This window comes from Asterias rubens, chromosome 13 (assembly GCF_902459465.1).
Source record: "Asterias rubens chromosome 13, eAstRub1.3, whole genome shotgun sequence".
In the NCBI taxonomy this organism is placed as follows: Eukaryota; Metazoa; Echinodermata; class Asteroidea; order Forcipulatida; family Asteriidae; genus Asterias; species Asterias rubens.
The window spans coordinates 8,629,213-8,656,491 of record NC_047074.1 but is presented as its reverse complement, the minus strand read 5'-3'; the positions used below and the strand labels follow the sequence as shown (position 1 = coordinate 8,656,491).

The 27,279-nt window shown below is 40.3% G+C and overlaps 1 pseudogene; it reads right to left on the bottom strand.

The window, feature by feature from the left end:
• On the bottom strand, positions 1–26,880 carry LOC117298690 (annotated as a pseudogene).
• Positions 26,881–27,279: the final 399 nt, after the last annotated feature.

The following is a 27,279-nucleotide window of genomic DNA, read 5'->3' as shown; positions in this document are numbered from 1 at the left end:
GTCACTGCTCTCAAGTCCGCAATGTAATTTGACTGCGTATCTATATGTGAAACGACAGAGGTCAGAGGTCAACTACACGCCAGTTTTTGGCCGCTCTCTGGTGTTATTCACGAGCCTTGAAGAATGACGTCAGACGATCAGGCTACCTCCACGGCAGAAATCTTCTCCAGTTCTTTGCGGTTCTTGGTTCGATTCCCCAGCCTGCTGCCTTGATCCTTAGATTTCTTGGCCTCTAACGAAGTACTTGCAGACAAACCCTGTCTCATGTTCCACTTTGCAGAATTACTAGGAGGAGCGAACTCCTGCGGCTGTTTTGGCGTGTTAAGCGTGTCGTCGCAACTTTCTGTGGACGCAAACTTGCTCTTCTTCTTTGCAGTTTGTCTCATCGATGGCATCATCCAGTTGTACTGCTGTGGAGGAGCAAACTCTTGAGGGCGCTCTTCATGTACCCTGTCCCATTGCGACTCTTCTGTTTATAAATAAGAATTGTAAACAAATTGTTAGTTTTAAATGACAGCTACCTGATTATAAAAGTTTAAAAAAGTCTTCAATATCTTCAGTTGACATCAGGGGTGCGTTTTGGCGATTGCAACTGATACCTGATTTGTGTTGCGGGTACTTATGAAGCCATTTTGCTAAAAACAAAAACATGTGTGCACACACGGTGCCAGATTGAACTGAGAAGTCTCGCGATCAATCTACTCCACGGAAGTAGAATTAAGCAAGACAGTTCTCTAAGAACAAACTCTAACCGGCAAGCAGATACACACATGGTGTTACCGCAAACCTATATATACTAGTACTTTGCAGCCATTTTAAAGACACTGGACACTATTGATAACTGTCAAAGACTAGTCTTCACAGTTGGTGTATCTCAACATTATAATGCATAAAATAACAAACCGCAGCTCAAAGAAAAGAAAATTTCAGCTCAATCTATCATCAAAGTTGCGAGATATTAATGAGAGAAAAACACACCCTTGTCGCACCATGGTCACACGAAGTTGTGTGCTTTCAGATGCTTGATTTCGAGACCGCAAATTCTAAATCTGAGGTCCCGAAATCAAACTCGCGGAAAATTACTTCTTTCTCAAAAACTACGTCACTTCAGAGGGAGCTGTTTCTCACAATGTTTTATACTATCAACCTCTCCCCATTACTCGTAATCAAGTGAGGTTTTATGATAGTAATTATTTTGAGTAATTGCCAATAGTGTCCACTGCCTTTAAAAACAAAAACATGTGCGCACACGCGGTGCCAGATTGTTCTGCGCATTGATATGTGCTACATTTGGACTAACAATTTGGTTCAGCATGCAACGTGACCAAGAAGACGAGACGTCCCTCCATGCAACGTTCTCAAAACACAGCCCTGGTACAATATTGTTATTGCGGTGTAAAGTCCTTCTGAATCGTTTATTTCAGCAAAGAGGATGTAGAAGGTTTTAGGAAGGTTAGGTTCCAAGGGGCTGTGTTATACTCAACAGGCCTGTAGCTTTAAACGGATTCATGAATTACTGTACATATATGTGACCTGTCACAACGAAATGAGCTATAAGTCGCATTGTGCCATTTCCCATTACAGACGGTCAAAGTCAAATCTTTCTCATTAGATAAGTGAGAACTCTCTTGTTTCCACAAGCTCTGTCGACTTGGAGGATTATTGTTACCCCAAGTGTTGTATACCATTGGAAAGCTCTTGATCTGCAGAATTCAGAAATGTGAATAGCTAATTTATTTTAAATTCCGACTTTTAGCTCATTTTGTTGTGACAGGTCACACATGTGCCCTCCCTCGGTATCATATCTAAGGCGAGTACACGCAAACATGCAGGTGAGAGTTCATGATACTATGTACAGCCACAGATCTGCTTTGATCATGAAACAGCCCCTTTAATCACAACAAGACTCTGAAATCCTAACTCTCCACAAGGTTTAGTGCATGTTCTTCTTTTACCATGTTTACAAGGTTTATCAACATACAATACATAATAGTAATAATAATAATATCGAAGTCTTATATAGCGCACGTATCTACCTAACGAGGTACTCAAGGCGCTGAGTATATACAAACTTTCAGAAAGATAGGCTATTGCAGTGATGAATGTTGAGACCCAATTAGTTAGCACCTTATAAGGGTTTACAAGGTGCTACGGCGCATTAAGCAACCACAGCCAGGAACATCGGGGCGAACCCCTTCTCTTTTCGATAAGTGCACTAGGTTCTTTTACATGCGTTACACAACACATGGGACCAACGGCTTTACGTCCCATCCGAAGGACGAAGCAATGGTTAAGTGTCTTGCTTAAGGACACAAGTGTCACGGCTGGGGATTCGAACCCACACTGTGCTGATCAGAAACAACAGAGTTTGAATTCATTGAATTCGATGACATGGTTTCATCGGAAGAGAGGGGACAGTAGAACAAAGGAACTCAAAACGAGCAATGCTGTCCTCGCACTGGACTCCTTTGTATTTTTACATCCTCACATTTTCTCATGCTCTTATGGAGAGTGTTTAGTTAGAGGGACAAAGGAAAGTCCTCACAAAGATAGCGAAAAATTGATGTATGTTTACATAGAGGGACAAAGGAAAGTCCTCACAAAGATAGCGAAAAATTGATGTATGTTTACAAAAACGTGTTCCCAAATGGACTGTTTTTGGTTTAAGTACCGCAACTTCTCTGTAGAATGACAATACAATCCAAGGGGACGCATGGTAAACTGACCCTGTCAATTTACCGCAACTGTGATGTAAAACTAACAAGCGGAAAGAGGGCGCAGAAGACTTCCGCACAGCCACTGTAACTTATCTAGAAAGTGCAACGGGAACAGCTCCTTGCTGTAAACCTACCGCGACCACGCTGTAAAAAAACTTTGCAAACGCTGCGGAATATAAGTCTAGGTGGGAACGCACTGTAGAATTACGCAAAAGCCAGTCACGGTAAATTTCCACGTGACAGCTGAAGGAAAAGTCCAATGGGAACATGGCTTTAATGTACTTCGAGTCTAATACTTTGCTAGAGCCTTCCGCATCAAGAAAACGACACAAACGCCCTAAAAAAGAACAAGAAGATGAAGAAGGGTACCCTACCTTTTCCAATATCCCAAGGTCTCGCCGGCGCCGTCTTGCTCAGCCTCTCTGCTAATCTCTTCTCATCCTCCTCCTTCTGTCTCCGTCTCGCTGACTCTGACTCCTCCTTCATCCTCGCATCTTCCTCCTCCTCCTGATGTTCCTTATCGCCCTCCTCCTCAACTATCTCCCCCTTGGCTCGGTTACGCTGCTTCACTTGAGGGCCGCTTTGCGTTTCGCTTTAAGGTGGTCACTCTTGGTAATCTGACCAAGCGTCTGAAAAAAGAAACGATCGCACAAAACGATATTCCAACTGTATTCTTGAAAAACATCTGTATCAATGTGCATTTGGAACTTTAAAGCTTGATTTCTCAAACCAAGGCCAACTGGGTCAATTTCACAAAGGGTTAGGACTATTCCTAACTTAGGACTATATAGTCCTAGAAGATATAAAAACTGACGAGTAACTCGTCCTAACTCGAGATAAGACAAGTCTTAACTCTTTGTGAAATCCACCCTTGGTCCTACCATGGAGGTAGAGGTAGATACGAAAAGAGTGGAGTGTCCCCTTAAATTTCATGTATATAAATTAACTCAGAAATGAATACTTTCATCACCTTGTGATGGGTTTAGATCGCATCACAATTTTTATTCCATGAGGGGAGGCTTGTGTAAATCTCACTGAGAGTAGTAGTTTTGAAAAGAACTGGTGGTTGACAATCGTGGAGTTGTCAACCAACGGTTCTTCTCAGGACCAACTCTACTCAAAAAGAGATTCATAAATACCTCAGACAGTTTTGCTATTCCTATTGGTGGAGAGCGCGTCACGTGGGTGTGTATAAACCTTTGTTTATGACCGGTAAAAAGTGTTAATTCATGGGCGTGACACGCGACCTTGCACCTGTTCTTATAAGACAGTGTCTTCACTCCTATTGGTAGAGAACAATGGCTGAAACAGATGTGCTACATCACGCGATACGCGCTACGCGCACAACATTCCCTTATAAAGAGTTGTTTACCCGAGGGGGGCGGAGGGCTTTACCATTTCATAGCTAGAGGGGTGTTGTGTTGAAAGAAATCTATTAAAAATTATAATTTTTGCATTTATTTTACTTTTTGACAAAAAAGTGATGATGTTTTGACCGAAAAGGTATTTATGAATGGGAATCAAAGTGTGTTGAATAGGTTTTCAACTAGTGGTTTAAACCTGCCGAGGTCTGGTTCTCTATAATTTACCTCGACTTCGTCTCGGTAAAATTATCAAGAACCAAGCCTCGTTGGGATTAAACCACTAGTTGGAAACCTCTTCACCACACATTGATTCCCTTATTTAAACATGGTGCTATCGCAAAACTAACCATGGTACTGGACACTATTGGTAATTGTCAAAGACCCGTCTTCTCACTTGGTGTATCCCAACATATGCATAAAATAACAAGTCTGTGAATGTTTGGACTCAATTACTCATCGAAGTTGCAAGAGAAGGGTTGTGGGTTCTGAGGTGTTGGTAGTGAGTTGTACTTTGGTATTTTGTTGCTGTAGGTTGTTGGGTTGTCGAGGTGGGTTATGGGTTTTGATATACATGTATGGGTGTCATGGCCGAGCGGATAAGAGCTCTGATGCTTCTGTTCAGCAGAGTGTGGGTCGAATCCCGGTCGTGACACTTGTGTCCCTGAGCAAGACACTTAACTACAATTGCTTCTCTCCACCCAGGGGTAAATGGGGACCTATGAGGGCAGAGATGGTTCTTGTGATTGATTTAGCCGAGTAGCGCATATTGATGTTGCACAGGCTGCATACTCCCCACCAGGGAGCTGAGATGGTTTAAGGAGTGATTTAAGGCCCAGTGACCATGGTAATAATGTGAAGCGCTTTGGGACGCCCTCCGGGTGTGAGAAGCGATATATAAAAACGGGTTATTATTATTATTATTATGCGGGTTGTGGGTTGAGGGCTGGTTGTGATGCCTATCCTAGACTGGGGGTCTGTCTTTCAGGTCCATGCCGCTAGATCCAGTGATTCCATTGGATACAATGATATTGGATAAACGTGCACCCATTATGCCCAAACAGTACACTACTGTCAAGTCCGCAATGGAATTTGACTGCGTATCTCTATGTGAAATTAATAGAGTACAAAAGTCAAAACACACACCAGTTTTTGATGCCGGTCTCTGGTGTAATTTGCGAGCCACGAAGTGTGGCATCAGATGTTCAGGCTATGCTTATCCAAGTGCTAAAGTACCGTACAAACTAGTAAGTTTGCAAAGAAAACATCTCCTCAACTGTTTTCCCATAGTTTTCCTCTGAAGTAACGTAGTTTTTGAGAAAGAGGTTATGCAACTGAAAGCACACAAAGTTTTGCAACAAGAGTGTTTTTTCTTTCATTATTTTCTTGTAACTTCGAAGACCAACTGAGCCCAAATTTTCACAGGTTTGTTATTGTATGCAAATGTTGGGATACACCAAGTGAGAATGCTGGTCTTTAAAGGCAGTGGACACTATTGGTAATTACTCAACATAATTGTTAGCATAAAACCTTTCTTGGTGACAAGTAATAGGGAGAGGTTGATGGTATAAAACATTGTGAGAAACGGCACCCTCTGAAGAGCCATAGTGTCCGAGAAAGAAGTAATTTTCCACAAATTTGATTTTGAGACCTCAGATTTAGAACTTGAGGGAGGTCTCGAAATCAACCATCTAAACGCACACAACTTCGTGGGACAAGGGTGTTTTTTTCTTTCATTCATATCTCGCAAGTTCGATGACCGATTGAGCTCAAATTTTCACAGGTTTGTTATTTTATGTATATGTTGAGATACACCAACTGTGAAGGCTAGTCTTTGACAATTACCAATAGTGTCCACTGCTCTTAATCAACACAAAAATCATGTTATCTTCTTACCTCGTCTCTAAGATGACTCAACATCTCCATCTGACTCTGTCTCTCTCCCTCATCCTTTGAGAAGTCAAAGCAGCCGACACCCATCTCTCTCACCTCTGAACAGAAACAAAACTGGCATTAAAGACTCTGGACACTTTTGGTGTTTGTCAAAGACCAGTCTTCTCACTGAGTGTATCTCAACATATGCATGAAATAACAAACATGTTAAAATTTGAGCTCAATTGGTCATCGAAGTTGCAAGATAATAACGACAGAAAACACCCTTGTCACACAAAATTGGGTTCTTTCAGATGCTTGATTTTGAGACCTCAAAATCTAATATGAGGTCTCGAAATCAAACTCATGGAAAAAAAAATTCTCAAAAACTACGTTACTTCAGAGGGAGCCGTTTCTCATAATGTTTTATACAATCAACAATTCCAACAGTGTCCACTGCCTTTAAAGGGAAGGTACACATTTGGTAATTGTCAAAGAACAGTCTTCTCACTTGGTGTATCCCAACAAAAGCATAAAATAACAAGCTTGTGAAAATTTGGGCTCAATCGGTCAACGAAGTTGCGAGAAAATGATGAAAGAAACAACACCCTTATTGGACGAATTTGTGTGCTTTCAGATGGGAATAAAAGACTTCTAGCTAGAAGTCTTTTAATATTTTAGTGAGAAATTACCTCTTTCTCAAAAAACTACGCTACTTCAGAGGGAGTTGTTTCCCACAATGTTTCACACTATCAACAGCTCTCCAATGCTCATCACCAAGTCAGTTTTTAAGTTAATATTTGTTTTGAGTAATTACCAAACGTGTACCTTCCCTTTAACCACCTTTCAGTGATCACTTTGCAGAACAAGTTTGTATTTTTTAATTTGTTTTGTCATAATGAAACACTGATTTCTATCTAACCCAGTAGAGAAATTGACTGTTCTCAAGAAATGTACCTCGAGACTTATTTTTATCTATTGAGAAAATGTGGCTTTTGTTCACCGTCTCAAAAATTTATTGAGCTAACCTATGGTAATATTTTTTAGAATATGCTGAAACATGTTGTTTAAAATTATCTTGGGAAACCCGGGCAATACAAAAAAAACACAACAAATCTTGCGTGTTCCGAAATAACATTCCCGTGGGCACATGATCGCAACCCATTAAAAGATTTGGGTATTGAAGATTTTGAAGATAATAATAGTGGAAACCTTACCCCTTCAAATATTACTTACTGAGGTGCTGTAGTTTTTGAGAAATGAGTCAAACAATGTCATGAAAATACGTTTGTAAATAATTCAAATAATTTTCGTGACATTGTTTTACTCATTTCCCAAAAACTACAGCACCTCAGCACGTAATATTTTCATGGGAGCTTTCTACTATCATTATCTTCAAACTGTGTAAGTTTAGTGTAAATCTGTGGACATTGTGTTTTTTGTCCTACAAAAGTTACATAGACCCTTAAACCACAAGAACGATCTACTGACTAGACTGAATCATTATGCTCAAGTAAAAAAGGAATCCTACATGAGTGAATACGGGCAGGCGCCCAATAGAGTGGTCTTTGTCAAATTGAAATATTCCTACCGTTCCCAACCCTTGAGACCTACTCAAAATAACTATTAGCATAAATCCTTACTTGGTAAAGAGTAATGGGTAGAGGTTGATAGTATAAAACACTGCGAGAAACGGCTCCCTCTGAAGTAAAGTAGTTTTCGAGAAAGAAGTAACTTTCAACGAATTTGATAATCGAGACCTCAGATTTAGAATTTGAGGTCTCGAAATCAAGCATCTGAAAGCACACAACTTATGCGACAAAAGCATTTTTTCTGTCATTATTATCTGGCAACTTTGACAACCTATTGAGCTCAAATTTACACAGGTTTGTTATTTTATGCATATGTTGAGATACACCAAGTGAGAAGACTGGTCTTTGACAATTGCGAATGGTGTCCAGAGTCTTTAAGACGGAAAACAAAATACACAAATTGTTTCTCTTTCTTTAACACTAAAATTGCGATTTTCCTTATACATGTACGTTGTGAACTAACACGGAACTCTTCACTCCACAAAATGGCCGACCGTGTTAGCTTTAAAGGAAAACCATAGCCCGACTTGCCCGATTCTCTGCCAAACAGGGCCAAATTTCATAGAGCTGCTATAAGCACACAAATTTGCTTAGCATGAAATTTTTTCCTTGATAAAAACAGGATTACCAACCAAATTTCCATTGGTATTCAGCTGTTGTTTGCTTTTCCTGAAAATCATGTGGAAATTTGGTTGGTGATCCTGTTTTTTATAAAGGAAGAAATTTCATGCTAAGCAAATTTTTGTGCTTAGCAGCTCTATGAAATTAGGCCCAGTACACCACAGCACCAAGAGTCCCAATAAAGTAATGTAAGTGCTGAATTGAATTGTCCTCTCTAACCGATAAGAGTCGCTATGTGGCACTCATTACACACACATTCTGGTGATGGTTAAAGGCAGTGGACACTATTGGTACTGTAATTGTCAAAGACTAGCCTCCACAGATGGTGAACCTCAACATATGATGGTTGAGACCTCAAGTTCTAAATATGAGGTCTCAAAATCAAATTCGTGGAAAATTACTTCTTTCTCGAAAACTATGGCTCTTCAGAGGGAGACGTTTCTCACAATGATTTATACCATCAACCTCTCCCTATTACTCGTCACCAAGAAAGGTTTGATGCCAATAATTATTTTGAGTAATTACCAATAGTGTACACTGCCTTGAAAGCCATTGGACCCTTTTGGTAAACAGTATTGTCCAAGGGCCACACTTCGTGTATCACCACTTTGATATCAAATAACAAACCCTGTGAAAATTTAGGCTCAATCGGTCATCGGAGTCGGGAGAAAATAAAGAGAAAACCCACCCTTGTATCCGCCTGTTTCGCTGTGTCACGACATGTGTTTAAAATAAATCAGTAATTCTCGTTATCGAGAATTGATACTGTTTTACTGTTTTCTCAAGTGAAAAAGTAAAGCATTTCATGGAATAATATTTCAAGAGAAGTCTTTCACCACTACCTTCTGTAAACCCTGTCAGTTATTTGAAAATCTGTGAACTTTAATTTTTTTATCTGTACCGAAAGGGTCCAATGGCTTTAACCTACTGCCTCATCCAGGAGTGAGTCCTAAAAATATAAATGAGAGAGGGAGTGCATGCAGTGAGTACACAGGTGTGAGTGGAGTCAGAGAAACCGCCTGGTGTTGCGTAACAAAAGGAAGGCATGAGGGCCGCCTGGGGCATTTAAAGGGTGTTTAAAACACTATTGATAATTACTCAAAATAATTATTAGCATAAAACCTCACTTGGTAAAGAGAAATGGGTAAAGGTTGATAGTATACAACATTGTGAGAAACGGCTCCCTCTGAAGTTGAGTAGTTTTCGAGAAATTTCATTTCGAGACCTAAGATTTAGAATTTGAGGTCTCGAAATCAAGCATCTGAAAGCACACAACTTATGCGACAAAGGCGTTTTTTCTTTCATTCTTATCTGGCAACTTCGACGACGTTTTGAGCTCAAATTTTCACAGGTTTGTTATTTTATGCATTATGTTGAGATACAACAAGTGAGAAGACTGGTCTTTAACAATTACCAAAGGTGTCCAGTGCCTTTAAGAACCCTATCTTACACCTTACCATCAAACTTGAGGTTATGGTAGTGAAGAGGCCCAGGACCTCGGCTCCTCATTTCTTCCTCCTCAGCCTCCCATTTCTTCCTCATCATCTTCCGATGCATGTCACTAAGATATGCAAAACAAAAACAGGTATTAAAGTGAAGCTTATTATCTCATCCCCATCCGCCACCAGAGGGCAGTATGCTTCCCATCATGGCTGATTTAACAGTCTCCTCTTTCCCAATCCTTTAAAGGGTCTATGTACTTTTTGTAGGATAAAAACACAATGTCTACAGATTTACACAAAATTTACAGATAATGATAGTAGAAAGCTACCCTGAAAATATTACTTGCTGAGGTGCTGCAGTTTTTGAGAAATGAGTAACACAATGTCATGAAAATAATTTTTGTCTCAGTGATCATGAGACGAAAATTATTTTAGAATGTAAAAACGTTTTTTCATGACATTGTTTTACTAATTTCTCAAAAACTATAGCACCTCAGTCAGTAATATTTTAAGGGAAGCTTGCTACTGTCATTAGCTTCAAACAGTGTCAGTTTGATGTAAATCTGTGAACATTGTGTTTTGTGTTTGATACAAAAAGTACCCAAATCCTTTAAGGCCACATGCCAACAGATATTATTATCACAAGAGCGAAAATCTGGAAGTGATTCTTGCTTCATAGATTTCTCTTTGTCTTCCTTCTCCCTAAGTTATGCAAACAAAGACAGGTCAAGTTAAAGGAACACGTTGCCTTGGATCGGTCGAGTTGGTCTTTGAAAAGCGTTTATAACCGTTTGTTATAAAATGCGTATGGTTAGAAAGATGTTTTAAAAGTAGAATACAATGATCCACACAAATTTGCCTCGAAATTGCGTGGTTTTCCTTTTACTTTGCGGGCCATTTATGGGAGTCAAAAATTTGACTCCCATAAATGACCGACCGTGTTTGACGACAAGGTAAAGGAAAACCACGCAATTTCGAGTGATACTTGTGTGGATCATTATATTCTACTTTTAAAAGATCTTTCTAACCATGCATTTTATAACAAACGGTTATAAACGCTTTTCAAAGACCAACTCGACCGATCCAAGGCAACGTGTTCCTTTAAAGGGTGGTGTGAGTGCTGATGATGACTAGAGCAGGCTAGATGAAATGTTGAGACTAGCAATACTCATCCCACAAGAAGATTGAGACAAAGAACTCCTCTCCAAGATTGATACAAAGACAGATACCTTCTCTGTGAGACCAAGACCAAAACCTAACCTCCAAGATCGAAACCAAGGCCAAGATCTTCCGTCTGAGATCAAGACCAAGACCTCAAGACCAAGTCAAAGACTTCCCCTCCAAGATCGAGACAAAAAACAAGACCTTCCCTTGTAGCTTAAAATCAAGACCAAGACCTCCGCACTGAGATCGTGACCAAGACCAAGAAATTGAGACCAAGTCCAAGAACTCATGTTCAAGTTCGAGACCAAGAGACCTCCCTCCTAACATTTAAACCAAGGCCATCTCTTTAAAACCGAGACCTTCCCTCCAAGACTGAGACAAGACAAAGACCTAACCTCCTAGGGGGAGACCAAGACCAAGACCTCCTCTGTGAGGCCAAGACGAAGACTGTCCCTCCAGAACCAAGACCATGACCCCAATGTCTGACACCAAGACCCAGACCATGAACTTGGATAAATCTGAACTGTACACATAAACTGTTTGGGTTTTCCTCCAACAGCTAAAACTGAAATTTCTTCATCATCTTATCTACACAGCTACCTTCAGGGTCACAGTGCTAGTCACTTTTTAAGGGTAACTTTTTTAGCGCCATGAGGATGGATTTGTGCGCTTTATAAGTTTTCATTATTACTATTACTACTTATTTCATTACCAGAATGTAGAATAGTTGACCAAGTTCACTCTGTATGAGTGACTTCTTTGGAGTTGTATTTTTTTCGGCCTCCTATACCAAAATGTTGCACAAATTGTGTGCTTTTACAAACTATGAATCAAATAGCGAGCGCAGAGACCAATCATTTATATCCGGTGATAATCTGGACTTACCTAAATGCCTGAGGATTAAGACGTTTATCAATGTTGATGAGCTCAGGAAGATCTTTCTTCATACAGTGTCTGGATTGTTCTAAGGTGTCCACAAAATCCATTCTGAGAAGAAGAGAAAAACAAGGAAAGTACAGACTTTAAATGTAGATTCATAAATACTCCGAACAGTTTCTCTACTCCTATTGGTGGAGAGCGCGTCACGTGCGGGGTGTTTAAATAAGAGAATAAAAGTGTAGCGACGAGTTCTTAAAGTCACTATTCTTTTATTCCCATTCATAAATGCCCTTTTGTTAAAAACTTTAAACAAAATACAATTATAGACACTTTGACAATTGAAAATTTGAGGTTTGAAATATTTTTTTCAAAAACTTTGTGAAGAATCTGTTTGATGCGCGTGGGTTGTGTGTACGCGCGCGCTTATAAAAAGATTACGCGCGCGCTAACATATATTACTCGCTGTATAGCTATGATTTGCGTTCCGCGTGATAATCTTGCGCGCGCGCGCCCGACACGCGGAAGCCAGCCAGTCTTAAACAGCTTCAGCTGTGTCTTTATCAACCGTTTAAACACCCCCACGTGACGCACTCTCCACCAATAGGAGTAGAGAAACTGTCTGGGGTATTTATGAATGGTTGATAATGACCAGTGTTTACGACCAGCTGGCTTCCACATGTCACAAAGTTTTTAAAACAAATATTTCCAACCTTGAATGTTCAACTGTCAAAGAAGAAGAGAAAACAAGGAAAGTATGACTTTAAAATCCACTGAACACCATGGTAGTTACTCAAAGCAATTGTTAGCATTTCACTTACTTAATAACTAGCAATGGAGAGCTGTTGATTTGATAGTATAAAACATTGCAAGAAACAGCTCCCTTTGAAGTAACATAGTTTTTGAGAAAGGGGCAACTTTTCACCCAAGTAATTAAAGACATTCAGGCCTGAAGCCTTTCTCAGGCTTCTAAAAGCACACAAATTTGGGCAACAATGGTGTTTTTTCTTTAATTACTCTCTCGCTACTTTGATTGTTTTAAAAGTTTTCACAGATTTGTATTTGATTCATATGTTGGGATACACCAACTGAGAATACTTGTCTTTGACAATTTAATTACCCAATGTAGACAAATGTGCTGTCACCATCCACACTAAACACTAAACGTGGACGGATTTGACATTGGTCTTAAAAACATGGTTATGAAATACTTACTTAGAGATATACCAAGAGGATTGCCGAAAGTACTAATACTGCCTTTAAGTGGACAAAGCACCTTAACATTTTCTACAAAGAAAAAAAAAGCAGCAAATGAGATGGGATTTTTAGCTCGATTTTCCCCTCGAATGATTTCCTTACCATTGGTCTAGAGGGTCGACAGGGCCAGGTACATCTGAGGCCCCCATCTCATTCTCCGGCCCCGCCCTTGCTGCCTCCTGTTTTCCCCCTCCCCCTCCCTGGATGACTTCCTTGCCATTGGTCTAGAGGGTCGACAGGGCCAGGTACATCTGAGGCCCCCATCTCATACTCCAGCCCCGCCCTTTCTGCCTCCTGTTTTCCCCCTCCCCCTCCCTGGATGACTTCCTTACCATTGGTCTAGAGGGTCGACAGGGCCAGGTACATCTGAGGCCCCCATCTCATACTCCAGCCCCGCCCTTTCTGCCTCCTGTTTTCCCCCTCCCCCTCCCTGGATGACTTCCTTACCATTGGTCTAGAGGGTCGACAGGGCCAGGTACATCTGAGGCCCCCATCTCATACTCCAGCCCCGCCCTTTCTGCCTTATGTTTTCCCCCTCCCCCTCCCTGGATGACTTCCTTACCATTGGTCTAGAGGGTCGACAGGGCCAGGTACATCCGTGGCTCCCATCTCATACTCCAGCCCCGCCCTTTCTGCCTCCTGTTTTCCCCCTCCCCCTCCCTGAATGACTTCCTTACCATTGGTCTAGAGGGTTGACAGGGCCAGGTACATCCGTGGCCCCCATCTCATACTCTGGCCCCTCCCTTGCTGCCTCTTCTTCCCCCCCCCCCCCCCCCTAGATGAATTTCCTTACCATTGGTCTTGAGGGTCGACAGGGCCAGGTACATCCGTGGTCCCATCTCATACTCTGACCCCGCCCTTGCTGCCTCCTCTTTCCACCTCCCCCTCTAGATGAATTTCCTTACCATTGGTCTTGAGGGTCGACTGGGCCAGGTACATCCGTAGCCCCCATCTCATACTCTGGCCCTGCCCTTGCTGCCTCCTCTTCCTCCTCCTCGAGTCTTCTCTTCTCCTTCATGTCACTGATGGCCTTCTTCTCATAGTCCACCAGGAAGTGATCTGCAACATCGTCCCCTTGGTAAGACGGAATGTGACAAGATGACTTCAGTATTAGTGATCAGCCATTTGAAAGTTAGATTTAAACAATGTCTGGTACAATGACATGCTTAGCCACAAGGTGTTTTCTTAAATTGAAAGTTCTATGACAATTGAGACAGTTGCTACATCAAATGTTTCAGGGCAAGTGTTTGCATAGTTAGTAAGAGATGCAGGGTTCGGGTCGATACTCTGGAATTGCGAGTCAATAAGCGCAAATACAACCGATTTGAAAAAAGAAAAAAAATCATGATACTTAGTTTTGTATTTACTAATTTTACAAAAATCCTCTGGACAAAACAATTGTTAAGGCTCCAGACACCAAGATAAACACCAAGTAAAAAAAAACCCATTCCGACGACCTTGTTTCCATTTTTAGTGTCCTTTGGCAAAAATTTCAGTCCCGAATGGCCCAACATTCAATGAGAGTGCATGGCACAATGGTACAGGAGTTTGCTCAACTGGAGGTTGCTATACAAAAGCTTGCCCTGAACCAAGACGGGAAGTTAATTCAGAGGTCACAGGTTCAAGTCCCGCTGGTGTAAACCAAAATAAGTAAAGACTGGGTTACAGTGCTCTGTTTTTAATCCTTTAAAGGGTCTATTAGTCTAGACCAGATTTCCAAAAGGGCCCTAGTTAAGGAAGTGAGCGTCATTTTTGAGTAAAAGTTGGTAACATACCTGATTTAACTAATTTGGGGGTGCTGAATCCGAAAATGGTGGCTACCTAGGCTAATTTTAGTCCTTCACCCTGAAAAATCAAATTTAAAACAATACAGAAAACCTAGCAGATGACGGACTTTTCACGTGAAAAATAGTCAGGTTCTGCTGTGGTTCCACATTGATGTTGTCAGGATACTATACAGGGCAGGTAACCGGGTGCAGGTCAGGTATCCGTAACAAACTTTTGATTGTACTGGATAGATCTACAACCAAATTGCACTTTCAGAGGGACCAACAGGCGCTTTCAATGTCATTTGAAAGTATTTGAGTTCGTGTTTTTTCTAATAAAGAGTTATTTATCAGTTGAACATAATTTCTCTGTTGTTAAAAGCACAAACCGTTGATTATTTTCTCTTGTTATGTAGGCCTACACTACTTAAACATGTAGGCCTACCAGGTGTAGTCTAGACTCAACAATGATACAGAAAATTGTATTGTATATCAACTTTTCAGTGCTCCCTGTTTTTGAATAGGTTAGCTTTTAGTCTTCACACTCATGGCTTGAAATTATCTTACCAGTCAAAAAATTTGATTTTAGAGGATTTTAAAGTAACTCATTTTTCGATTACAATCCTCCCCCGTTTTAGAAAGTATTCTCCAGTTGACGAACCAATCTAACTGTTGTAGGCTAACAATTGAAAAAATAAATTCCAGTTTGTTTGTTTGTTGGCAGTATAACGCATTGTTAGTCGCGTTTGTACACACACGGACAAATTGCACACAAGAAGACGATAGTAAGATTCCGAAAAAAGGACAACAACATACATGTATGTATCCCCTCCATTGATAAAACAATCCACCCCTCTCTTTTCAGCTGGCTGTGAAGAACAAGGAAAAATCAAATATCTCTTTATTCATTATTACCGCTCAATCCACAAGTATAGACTCCTACATTATTTTTGTGTGTCAGCTAGGACGGTCAGCTAGAACATAAAATCAGGTTAATTTTAGGAAAAACACTATTGGATTTTGGGAAATATCAGCTTGAATGGAATGCTTTGATGCGTCGACATTTTTGTAATGTCATGTAACTGTATCTCCCCAAAGGAAATTAACATGTAAAATTATATGTTTGTTTATCAGTTTCCTGAATGCTAGTCCATCTGCATGATGATTTGTGTTTTTTAGCAAGTCACTATTCAATCGAATTGCAATGTGTTGTGTACTATTAATTCTGTACTTTCTTTTATAGAAATGTCTCTGTAAGGACAGGGATGGGAGCCCAAATACTACAAAACATTTGTTTATAATTTATATACATTGGGTTGTTTATTGGACATAATATTAAGTGACATCAAACTGAAACACTTGCTTTTCGCATTCTAAGTATCTTGAACAATTCTGAAAAAAAAAAAGCTGACATACAAAAATAAAGTAGGAGTCTATATGTGTGGACTGTTCAAATAATAAATAACTCTTTATTAAAAAAAACACGAACTCAAATACTTTCAAAATGACATTAAAAGCACCTTTTGGTCCCTCTGAATGTGCAATTTGATTGAAGATCTATCCAGTACACCCAAAAGCTTGTTACGGATACCTGACCTGCACCTGGGTACCTGCCCTGTATAGTATCCTGACAACATCAATGTGGAACCACAGCAGAACCTGACTATTTTTCACATGAGAAGTCTGCGTCTCCTAGGTTTTCTGTATTGTTTTAAACTTGATGTTTCAGGGTGAAGGACTAAAAATTAGGTTTGGTATCCATCATTTTCGAATTCAGCACCCCCAAATTAGTTAAATCAGGTATGTTACCAACTTTTACTCAAAAATGCCGCTCGAAGTTGTTTTTTTTAAAATCTGGTCTAGACTATATGTAACTTTTGTAGGACAAAAAACACAATGTCCACAGATTTACACTAAACTTATACAGTTTGAAGATGATGATAGTATAAAGCTTCCCTGAAAATATTACGTGCTGAGGTGCTGTAGTTTTTGAGAAATGAGTAAAACAATGTCATGAAAATAATTTTCGTCTCATGAGACGAAAATTATTTAAATCATTTACAAACGTATTTTCATGACATTGTTTTACTAATTTCTCAAAAACTACAGCACCTCAGTAAGTACTATTTGAAGGGAAGCTTTCCACTCTTATTCTCTTCAAACCCTGTAAGTTTAATGTAAATCTATGGACATTTTGAAAAGGTACCCAAATCCTTTAAAGCCATTGGACCCTTTCAGTACAGGAAAAAAAAAAGTTCACAGATTTACAAATAACTTACAGGGTTTACAGAAGGTAGTGGTATTAGACTTCTCTTGAAATATTATTCCATGAAATGCTTTACTTTTTGAGAAAAAAGTTAAAACAATATCAATTCTCGATAGCGAGAATTACGGATTTATTTTAAACACATGTCATGACACGGCGAAACGCGCGGATACAAGGGTGGGTTTTCCCGTTATTTCTCCCGACTCCGATGACCGATTGAGCCTAAATTTTCACAGGTTTGTTATTTGATATAAAAGTTGTGATACACGAAGTGTGGGCTTTGGGCAATACTGTTTACCGAACGGGTCCAATGGCTTTAAAGGAAAACGTTGACCTTGGATCGGACGATGAAATGCATATGATTAGAAAGATATTTTAAAAGTTGAATATAATGATCCACACAAACATGCCTCGAAAGTGTTTTCCTTGTATGCCGTGGACTAAAACACGGTCAGCAACCTAATTAAGGGAGTCAAAAATTTGATTCCCATAAATGGCCAATTGGCCTGATCCAAGGCAACGTGTTCCTTTAAAGATGGGCTCATACATGTGTAGGTCTGCTTGGAATCAGTAGAGAAAGTTGATGATTAAAAAAAACAGTCACAGGTTCTGTTTAACCCTTTAGGAAAATAAGCGTAAGGGCACAACTCTTTACCTGCTGTCAGAATGGCTCCTTTTGACATCTCCTCCTAGAGCTTTAACTTGGCCTCTAAGGCTGCCCTGAAAACACAACAAAAAAATCAAGTCTTGAAACACTAAAACATACTATCGTTACCTGGTATTTACTTCTTTTGGGAAGGAACATTACAGAATTGGTTTTTGCTAACAGAACAGTTGCTGGCAGTGTAAGCACTTTATGTAATCCACCATCAATACATAAACTGACAAACCTGTAGAAGTTTGAGATCGATCGGCCATCTGGGTCACGAGAGAATAGTGAAAAACCGAATACAAATTTTACATTGCATCGATGCCAAAATTAAATGAATAAAACCCTCACTGAGCGATAAACTCCAAACGCGAAGTTAGAATATTTATTTCTCATCAAATATGACATTTCAGGCAGAAATATTTCAAGGGATGTTTTCTACTATCATCATCATTAGACTGTGTAAGTTTTATGTAAATCTGTGATCTTCACGATTTTTGTTTCTTACCATTTCTGTAACGTTCCTTTAAAGGCAGTTTGGTAATTACTCAAAATAATTATTATCATAAAACCTTTCTTGATTACGAGTAATGGGGAGAGGTTGATAGTATAAAATATTGTGAGAAACAGGTCCCTCTGAAGTGACGCAGTTTTGGAGAAAGAAGTAATTTTCCACGATATTGATTTTGAGACCTCAGATTTAGAATTGGACGTCTCGAAATCATGCATCTCAAAGCACACAACTTCGTGTGACCATGGTGCGACAAGGGTGTATTTTCTTTCATTAATATCCCGCAACTTCAACGACCGATTGAGCTCAAATTTTTACAGGTTTGTTACTTTATGCATATGTTGAGATACACCAAATGTGAAGACTAGTCTTTGACAATACCCGATAGTGTCCAGAGTCTTTAACACAGATGTGTGTTGGGCATTGTATACTCACTGTTTTATCAGAACTATCACAGGCAAATCACTCAGGTGGGATTTGAACCCATGACCTTTGCATTGCTAGAGCAGACACATGTATAACTCGGGAAAGTACTGAGTATACAGTGCTTTCATACACATCGGTGTAAACAAATTATATTATTTATCTCCGATGCAAAACCTGGAATATATTATAGTTAAAACAAACTTTTCTTAAAGTCACCTGGAAGTGATATTTTTTCAAAATAAAGCTTTTGTCAACAATCAAAATGTGTGTTTTGATGAGTAGAATATGAATAAATAGTTAACTAAGGTTCCAAAAAATGTGTTTTCTTTTTATTTATAAATTTAAGAGTTAGGCCCGACCCGAGAGGGCGCTGTCCATGACGTCAATCGAGGCACGATAGTTGAAGAGAAAATGTGTAGTCTGGCCTCGTATACTGGGTACCTGATCGGTATGATGCATACGTACAGAACTATGGTCACGAACCATGTCTGCACGCACTATGGCTGCTGTGCGGACGGTCCACTCGGACTACCCTGCACGGACAATGGCATGCAGTGCCAACACAAGATAGCTTGGCGCTTGACGATTGGTGTAAGCTAAAAACATGCCCTCAAAGTTGAAACATTACCCAAATTGTTTTCTCATCAGGCAAATGCTCCTTTAAGTTCATCACGTCTTTCAGGTACCTTCTTCGACGTCCCACTAGCAAGAAAAATTGTTGGGATGGTGTCATGTTTCAGAATACTTTTTCTTTTCATGTCAAATGTGTGGTGTATTGTTTTCCGGATTCGAAGCACGACGGTTCGAAGTGTTCGCTGCACAGTGCTGAAAAAAGACAATGGACCGACCACTTTGCAAACTGACCCCATCTAAAGTTGTTTTACTGCATTTAGCAGCAATACACCTGGTCGGCATTGCCGGAAAAAATGCAAAAAAAAACTTTTTTTCGAAACGTACAAACTCACGACTAGGACTTGCATGTACTTCCACATGTGTTCGATGTTCGATTAAGGCAAGGTTACCCCCTTCACAGTCCCTAAGGATGTAGGCATGGGCATCATCCACTAAAAGCCACCTACTCCTAGGGCTGAAACAGGGTTACCCCCTTCACAGTCCCTAAGGATGTAGGCATGGGTATCATCCACTAGAAGCCACCTACTCCTGGGATTGAAACAGGGTTACCCCTTCACAGTCCCTAAGGATGTAGGCATGGGTATAATCCACTAAAAGCCACCTACTCTTAGGGCTGAAACAGGGTTACCCCCTTCACAGTCCCTAAGGATGTAGGCATGGGTATCATCCACTAAAAGCCACCAGCTCCTAGGGCTGTAACAGGGTTACCCCCTTCACAGTCCCTAAGGATGTAGGCATGGGTATCATCCACTAAAAGCCACCTACTCTTAGGGCTGACACAGGGTTACCCCCTTCACAGTCCCTAAGGATGTAGGCATGGGCATCATCCACTAGAAGCCACCTACTCCTAGGGCTGACACAGGGTTACCCCCTTCACAGTCCCTAAGGATGTAGGCATGGGTATCATCCACTAAAAGCCACCTACTCTTAGGGCTGACACAGGGTTACCCCCTTCACAGTCCGTAAGGATGTAGGCATGGGTATCATCCACTAGGAGCCACCTACTCCTGAGGCTGAAACAGGGTTACCCCCTTCACAGTCCCTAAGGATGTAGGCATGGGCATCATCCACTAGAAGCCACCAGCTCCTAGGGCTGTAACAGGGTTACCCCTTCACAATCCCTAAGGATGTAGGCATGGGTATCAATCACTAGAAGCCACCTACTCCTGGGATTGAAACAGGGTTACCCCTTCACAGTCCCTAAGGATGTAGGCATGGGTATCATCCACTAGGAGCCACCTACTCATAGGGCTGAAACAGGGTTACCCCCTTCACAGTCCGTAAGGATGTAGGCATGGGTATCATCCACTAGGAGCCACCTACTCCTGAGGCTGAAACAGGGTTACCCCCTTCACAGTCCCTAAGGATGTAGGCATGGGTGTCATCCACTAGGAGCCACCTACTCCTAGGGCTGAAACAGGGTTACCCCCTTCACAGTCCCTAAGGATGTAGGCATGGGTATCATCCACTAAAAGCCACCTACTCCTAGGGCTGAAACAGGGTTACCCCTTCACAGTCCCTAAGGATGTAGGCATGGGTATCATCCACTAGAAGCCACCTACTCCTGGGATTGAAACAGGGTTACCCCTTCACAGTCCCTAAGGATGTAGGCATGGGTATCATCCACTAGAAGCCACCTACTCCTGGGATTGAAACAGGGTTACCCCTTCACAGTCCCTAAGGATGTAGGCATGGGTATCATCCACTAGGAGCCACCTACTCCTAGGGCTGAAACAGGGTTACCCCCTTCACAGTCCCTAAGGATGTAGGCATGGGTATCATCCACTAGAAGCCACCTACTCCTGGGATTGAAACAGGGTTACCCCTTCACAGTCCCTAAGGATGTAGGCATGGGTATCATCCACTAGGAGCCACCTACTCCTAGGGCTGAAACAGACTTACCCCCTTCACAGTCTGTAAGGATGTAGGCATGGGTATCATCCACTAGGAGCCATCTACTCCTAGGGCTGAAACAGGGTTACCCCCTTCACAGTCCCTAAGGATGTAGGCATGGCTGTCATCCACTAGGAGCCACCTACTCCAGGCATGAGAATGGGTGATGATAAAAAAACAGGAAAAAATTCAGTTGATTGGAAATGTCAATATTCCATTATTTTTGTGTGCAAAGCACAAAATACAAGCGCGCAGCGCGAAGTCCCTTACGGCCGGGGTCCAGGGCCCGCTTAAGGGCCCTGGGAGCTCTGGGTATTTTAGAAGCTCTGTGGTGGTCTCTGATGAATTTCTGACACCTATTTTACAGGTAGAAGTGAGCTACTTTTGTGTGATTTTTCCTTTTTTTTTTTTTTAATAATAGGTTTAAGGGAAAATAAGGAATGTAAAGCTCAAACAGTTCAACAAATTTTTGGTTCGCCTGCGATTTTGTTACAATTCCGGAAAAAGAAAGGGGAAAAAAATAATAGTAATAATATTTTTATTTTTTTGACGATCTTATCCCTTATTTCTGCCCTTGAAAATGCTTTTTTTCTCACCAACAACCATGTTTATAGGTTCTTGATTTAAAATTCGGTTGTGTAAAAGAAATTCTTGTGCAATTAAATGTTTGTGATTTTAACGATCCGTCGGCGACGCACATTTTAAAATATATAATAGGCCTATATATTTGGCGAGAGCGATGTGTTTTTGTGAAAGAGGTTGTTATTCAGCATAGGGTATAACTGGAACGAGGTTGAGGTTAGACCCCAACATAGAAATAGAACCATTGAAGAAAGCGCGTCATCCGGACGTACAGTGTGCTCGCTGGTTTCCAATATATCTTTTGCTGGTTGTGAGGCAATAACAGGTACCAGTTTACCATGGCCTGCCGGCGATCTCAGATTCGTGCCGCGCCGCTCATTGGTTCGTATGCAAACCTGCACGTACACAGTACACAGTACACAGTACACAGTACACAGTACACTATGATGCAAACACGTGCATTGTTTTTTCAGTAGACTTTCAAAAGTCTCCACACGTGTTATCTTTGCTGCAGCAGCAAGCGCATTACACGCAAACATTATTGAACCGTACCACTATAAACGAAGCAAGGAATGAGGCAAGTTTATACATCTGTCGCTGCTGCTGCATGCATGCGCGATGCCAGGACGACAACAAGCCGTAAATTGGGCCATCTGCTGGACGGCAATTTATTGTTTAGGTGCCGGTATTTCATGAACGATGTGTGGGGATCCGCGATAATAACAATTACAAAGGTAAACTTACATTGTCTGACTAGAGAAGAGGGATTAGAGAAATCCAAATGTATACCCCCAAAAACCTACCCCCCGAATTTTATAGCAAATTCACATCGAACTCGGAGACCACAATTTTGAAAGGAAAAAAACCAGAATTCCGGTTTAAACCGGAAGATTCTCATGCCTGCTACTCCTAGGGCTGAAATAGGGTTACCCCTTCACAGTCCCTAAGGATGTAGGCATGGGTATCATCCACTAGAAGCCACCTACTCCTAGGGCTGAAACAGGGTTACCCTCTTCACAGTCTGTAAGGATGTAGGCATGGGTGTCATCCACTAGGAGCCACCTACTCCTAGGGCTGAAACAGGGTTACCCCCTTCAAAGTCTGTAAGGATCATCCACTAGGAGCATGGCTGGTGGAGCAAAATGCACTACCTTCAAAACTTTTTTAGGGAATGAAACATGCATCTTACATTATTTACCTTGATTTATCCAATGCATTTTCTTCTTCTGCTGTAAGGACTTTATCCATCTCAGCTCGGGACTGAACTTCGTCATTCTTCTTGGTCCAGATACATGCTTTCTGTAAAAAAAAAAAAAAAAAAAAAAAAGACCAATAGCCACAAGGAAACTGACAGGGTAAAGTTTTGAATAATTTTGATTGGAACTTGAAATGTTAAAGACAGTGGACACTATTGGCAATTGTCAAAAACTAGCCTTCACAGTTGGTGTATCTCAACATGCATAAAATAACAAACCTGTGAAAATTTGATATCAATCGGTCGTCGAAGTTGCGAGATAATAATGAAAGAAAAAACACCCTTGTCACACAAAGTTGTGTGCGTTTAGATAGTTGATTTTGAGACCTCAAGTTCTAAACTTGAGGTCTCGAAATCAAATTCGTGGAAAAATTACTTCTTTCTCGAAAACTATGGCATTTCAGAGGGAGCCATTTCTCACAATGTTTTATACCATCAACCTCTCCCCATTACTCGTCACCAAGAGAGGTTTTACGCTAGTAGTTATTTTGAGTAATTACCAATAGTGTCCACTGCCTTTAACTTGAGTTTGATTGCTTAAAGGGTCTGGGTACTTTTTGTAACACAAAACACGAAGTCCACAGATTTAGATTAACTTACATACACTGTTTGAAGATAATGATAGTAGAAAGATTTCCTTAAAATAATTACTAACTTGCTGAGGTTCTGCAGTTTTAGAGAAATGAGTAAAACAATGCCACAAAAAAATAATGTTTCGTCTCAGTTTTTGCCGTAAAGAGTATTTTAATACTTTTTACAGCAAAATTGCATTTTTATCATAACTGGTTTTTAATACGTTTTTACATGCTGAAATAATTTTCGTCTCACTGAGACGAAGATTATTTTTGTGACTCAGGTTTTACTCATACTATTTGCGATAAAAAAGTGCGACAAGTGCAATTGGTTCTTTTACATGCGTTACACAACACATGGGACCAACAGCTTTACGCCCCTTTCGAAGGACGAAGCAATGGTGAAGTGTCTTGCTTAAGAACACAAGTGTCACGGCTAGGGATTCAAACCCACACTCTGCTGATCAGAAACAACAAAGTTTGAATTCAGTGCTCTTTACCGCTTGGCCACGACACTTCCATGGGGGTGTCAAACATAGGTGAACATGGTAAATAACCACCTTTTCAGACAGAGTCTCATTTCAGTTCATCCCAGGTCCAGCCTACCTTAGGAACAGGTTTAGCCTTGACTGTAGTAGAGTTCTCTTGAAGTCGTTCTTTGCCGAGTGCCTCTTGTTTCCGGAATAACTCTGCTTTCAAACCCACAAGCTGCAAAAGAAGAAAGTGATCACATTGATTAATGTCAAATTATTAACTCCAGTCTCCTGACGATGACTAGAGCAAGGTAGTCCAAATGTTGAGACCGATTTAAGAACTGACTCCGCGGTAGCGCAGTTAATAACGCTCCTGTAAGCTAAAGTACACGTAGTCCCTGCCAATTTCCTATCTTCCGCCCGGGTATAGTTAAAAAGCAGGACAGAGAAACGACAAGGCGCCTGAACAATCCAATTTGGATAGACAGGCCTTCGGGTCACAGTGTTTTGGTACACTTATGTCTATGCTGGCCGGCTTAAGTTGGTTATGTTGTTTATTGGTTCCTGTTTTTGTCTGATCATGTTGTTTTGTCATATTTTTTGTCTTTTAATAATATGTCTGGAGATGTTCTTTGTTTTTTGTGTTGTTGTGTTGTTCTTCTTTTGGTTTTTTGTGTTGTTGACTTTTTGATTTATTCATGTTATTGTATTTGTTAGTTTTCCTGATTCTGTTTACTTGTTTTGTAGTAGTATACTGTACCTTTGTGAACGTTATTGTCTTGTATCTTGGTCGAATAAATACTAATTATAATAATGATAATAATAATTCTACTCCGCGATAGTAGTATGTATACAGAAAGACAGTTCTCTAAGAACAAACTCTACCTGGCAAGTAGATACACACACATGGTGTTAACGCAAACCAAACATAAATTGATACCTCGGCTTGCCATGCAATGCCTAGAATATATTAATTTCTGTTTTAGTGTGAACTTTTTTGGGGGTGTTTCAAAATAACTTGGGTAGCATCTCAGCATAAAAAGTTGGTTTTCCATTAAAAAATTATTTCACCTCCTGAAACTGAAAAGCTGAAGGTTCCTACTTGGATATATCCATGGTCTACATATTTTAAAGTTACACAAAACGTTGAGCGATTGAGTCACTCGATCGTATTGGTAACTTTTTCAATGTTCCTTAATTTTGTTTATAATTCTTTATTTAAAAGCCAGAATAAACTTTAGGTTTTTTGTATCTCAATTTGATCAGTGAAAAACTTCATGATGGACCGTGTTCTGAGTCTGTGTTTAGTAGAAAGGGTAGAAGAGTTGACTTGTAGGCCTAGATGATTGTATAGGGAAAAGTTTCTGTATCACACGCCACCACTTTTTCATTCAATATGAAATAATATCAAGTCTAATTAGGCCTACCTCAATGAGATAATGTAGGCCTACTTCTAGAAACTATAAGGCTCCCCTGTGAGCCTTATGTAGGGGTCACATAATTATTTAGGGCCTTCTTAACGCTATACTTTTTCAAATCAGCGTTGATGAGTGAAAGTTTTATGACCGTTAGCCAGCCAGAACTGAAGTTTCCTGTGTACTGTACAACTAAAGCTTTCCCCAACCTACTCAATATACATTCATAATGCTTGTATTTCCTTTTTGTTGAGTGAAATTAAAAAACATCGTCAAAAATTACAATTTTCTGCATGAAAAATGGTGGCAGGGAAACGGATGTGTTAACTGGGGCACTGATTCCTTTTTCGAAATTTTAACATTAATTTCGAAAAAGGCGGAAAAATAGGCGGAAAGGTTTCCGTATGGCGCCACCACTTTTTCATTCGATATGAAATATTAATAGTATCTAATTTACCTCAATAATAAGATATCCCTTTTTGTAAAAATGAGTGAAAAAGTGGTGGCGCCATACGGAAAGTTATCCGAATAGTAGGCTTAGGCCTACAAACAATAGTACAAAGACACGTACAATGACCGATATTACGATAATGTCAAAATTTCTAAAAAGGAATACAGCGCCCCAGTTACACTGGGTCTGTGTTGTATTGATTGATTGATGACTTTAGAAAGAAATTAATTTATTTTGATCTGGTGGATGGAAGTGTGAACTTGAAGTGGAGGAAAAATAAAGTAAATTCCATTCAACAGTGTTCAAATTTCAATTCAACAACCATCATCAATCATGCCATTATGTCATGACCACATGACAACAAACAATTGATCGTGACAATTAATTCAAACTTTCAAAGAGTTCTTACGAGGAATAATTCACTTCTAATCTATTTACTTGCCTGAGTTCATGTTTCCACTGAGGTGTGGTCTACAGGGGAACGTATCTGTAGATAAACCACAATTTCAGATAATGTGGCTATTGCTGCAGTCCAATGTGAATGTACAGTACTCAGTAGGTTGTTGTTGGCAATCAAATTCGGTTTAAGGACGCCGCCATCTTTTAAGCTAAACCACGGTTTTCTGTTACCGACAATAGAGGGCGCTATACTCCAAGAGCCGTCGTGTAAATTAATTATTGGCTCTTTATGCGCCCTGATCCCAATTTCATCGATCTGCTCCAGCAGAAAAAAATAATAGTTAAGCAGCTTACCAGAATAAGGTTACCCGCCAAATTAAAAAGTACAATTTGTGACTGGTATTTCTTCTTACAGCAGTGAACTTCAAAGTATTAAAGGCAGTGGACACTATTGGTAATTACTCAAAATAATTATTATCATAAAACCTTACTTGTTAATGAGTAATAGGAAGAGGTTGATAGTATAAAACATTGTGAGAAACGGCTCCCTCTGAAGTGACATAGTTTTCGAGAAAGAAGTAATTGTCCACGAATTTGATTTCGAGACCTCAGTTTTAGAATTGAGGTCTCGAAATCAAGCACCTGGAAGCACCGTACAACTTGTGCAACACGGGCGTTTTCTTCCATTATTCTCTCGTAACTTGGACGGCCAATGTGAGAGGGCTGGTCTTTGACAATACCAAAGGTGTCCACTGCCTTTAATCAATAATTAAGTTATGCCTATGAAATTTTGCCCTGATGGCATTTAATTTGGGTTAACAGCCGATCATTACAATTATAGCCCCCTGAAGTAGCCATTCTACAATAATCTCAAAAAAGCAATTATGGCGCAGTTATTAACGGGGGATTAATTAAACAATGGTGATTACGGTATTACATTAAAACGTCAAATCATAATATTCTGAGGTTAATTAGAAAACCCTATAATTATATAACACAAGATCGTACAACTTGATTCTTTTGAAGACGAGCAGTGTGTAGTATCGAAACGTCGTGACCAAACCGGCTCTTTTCAGAGATTAACAC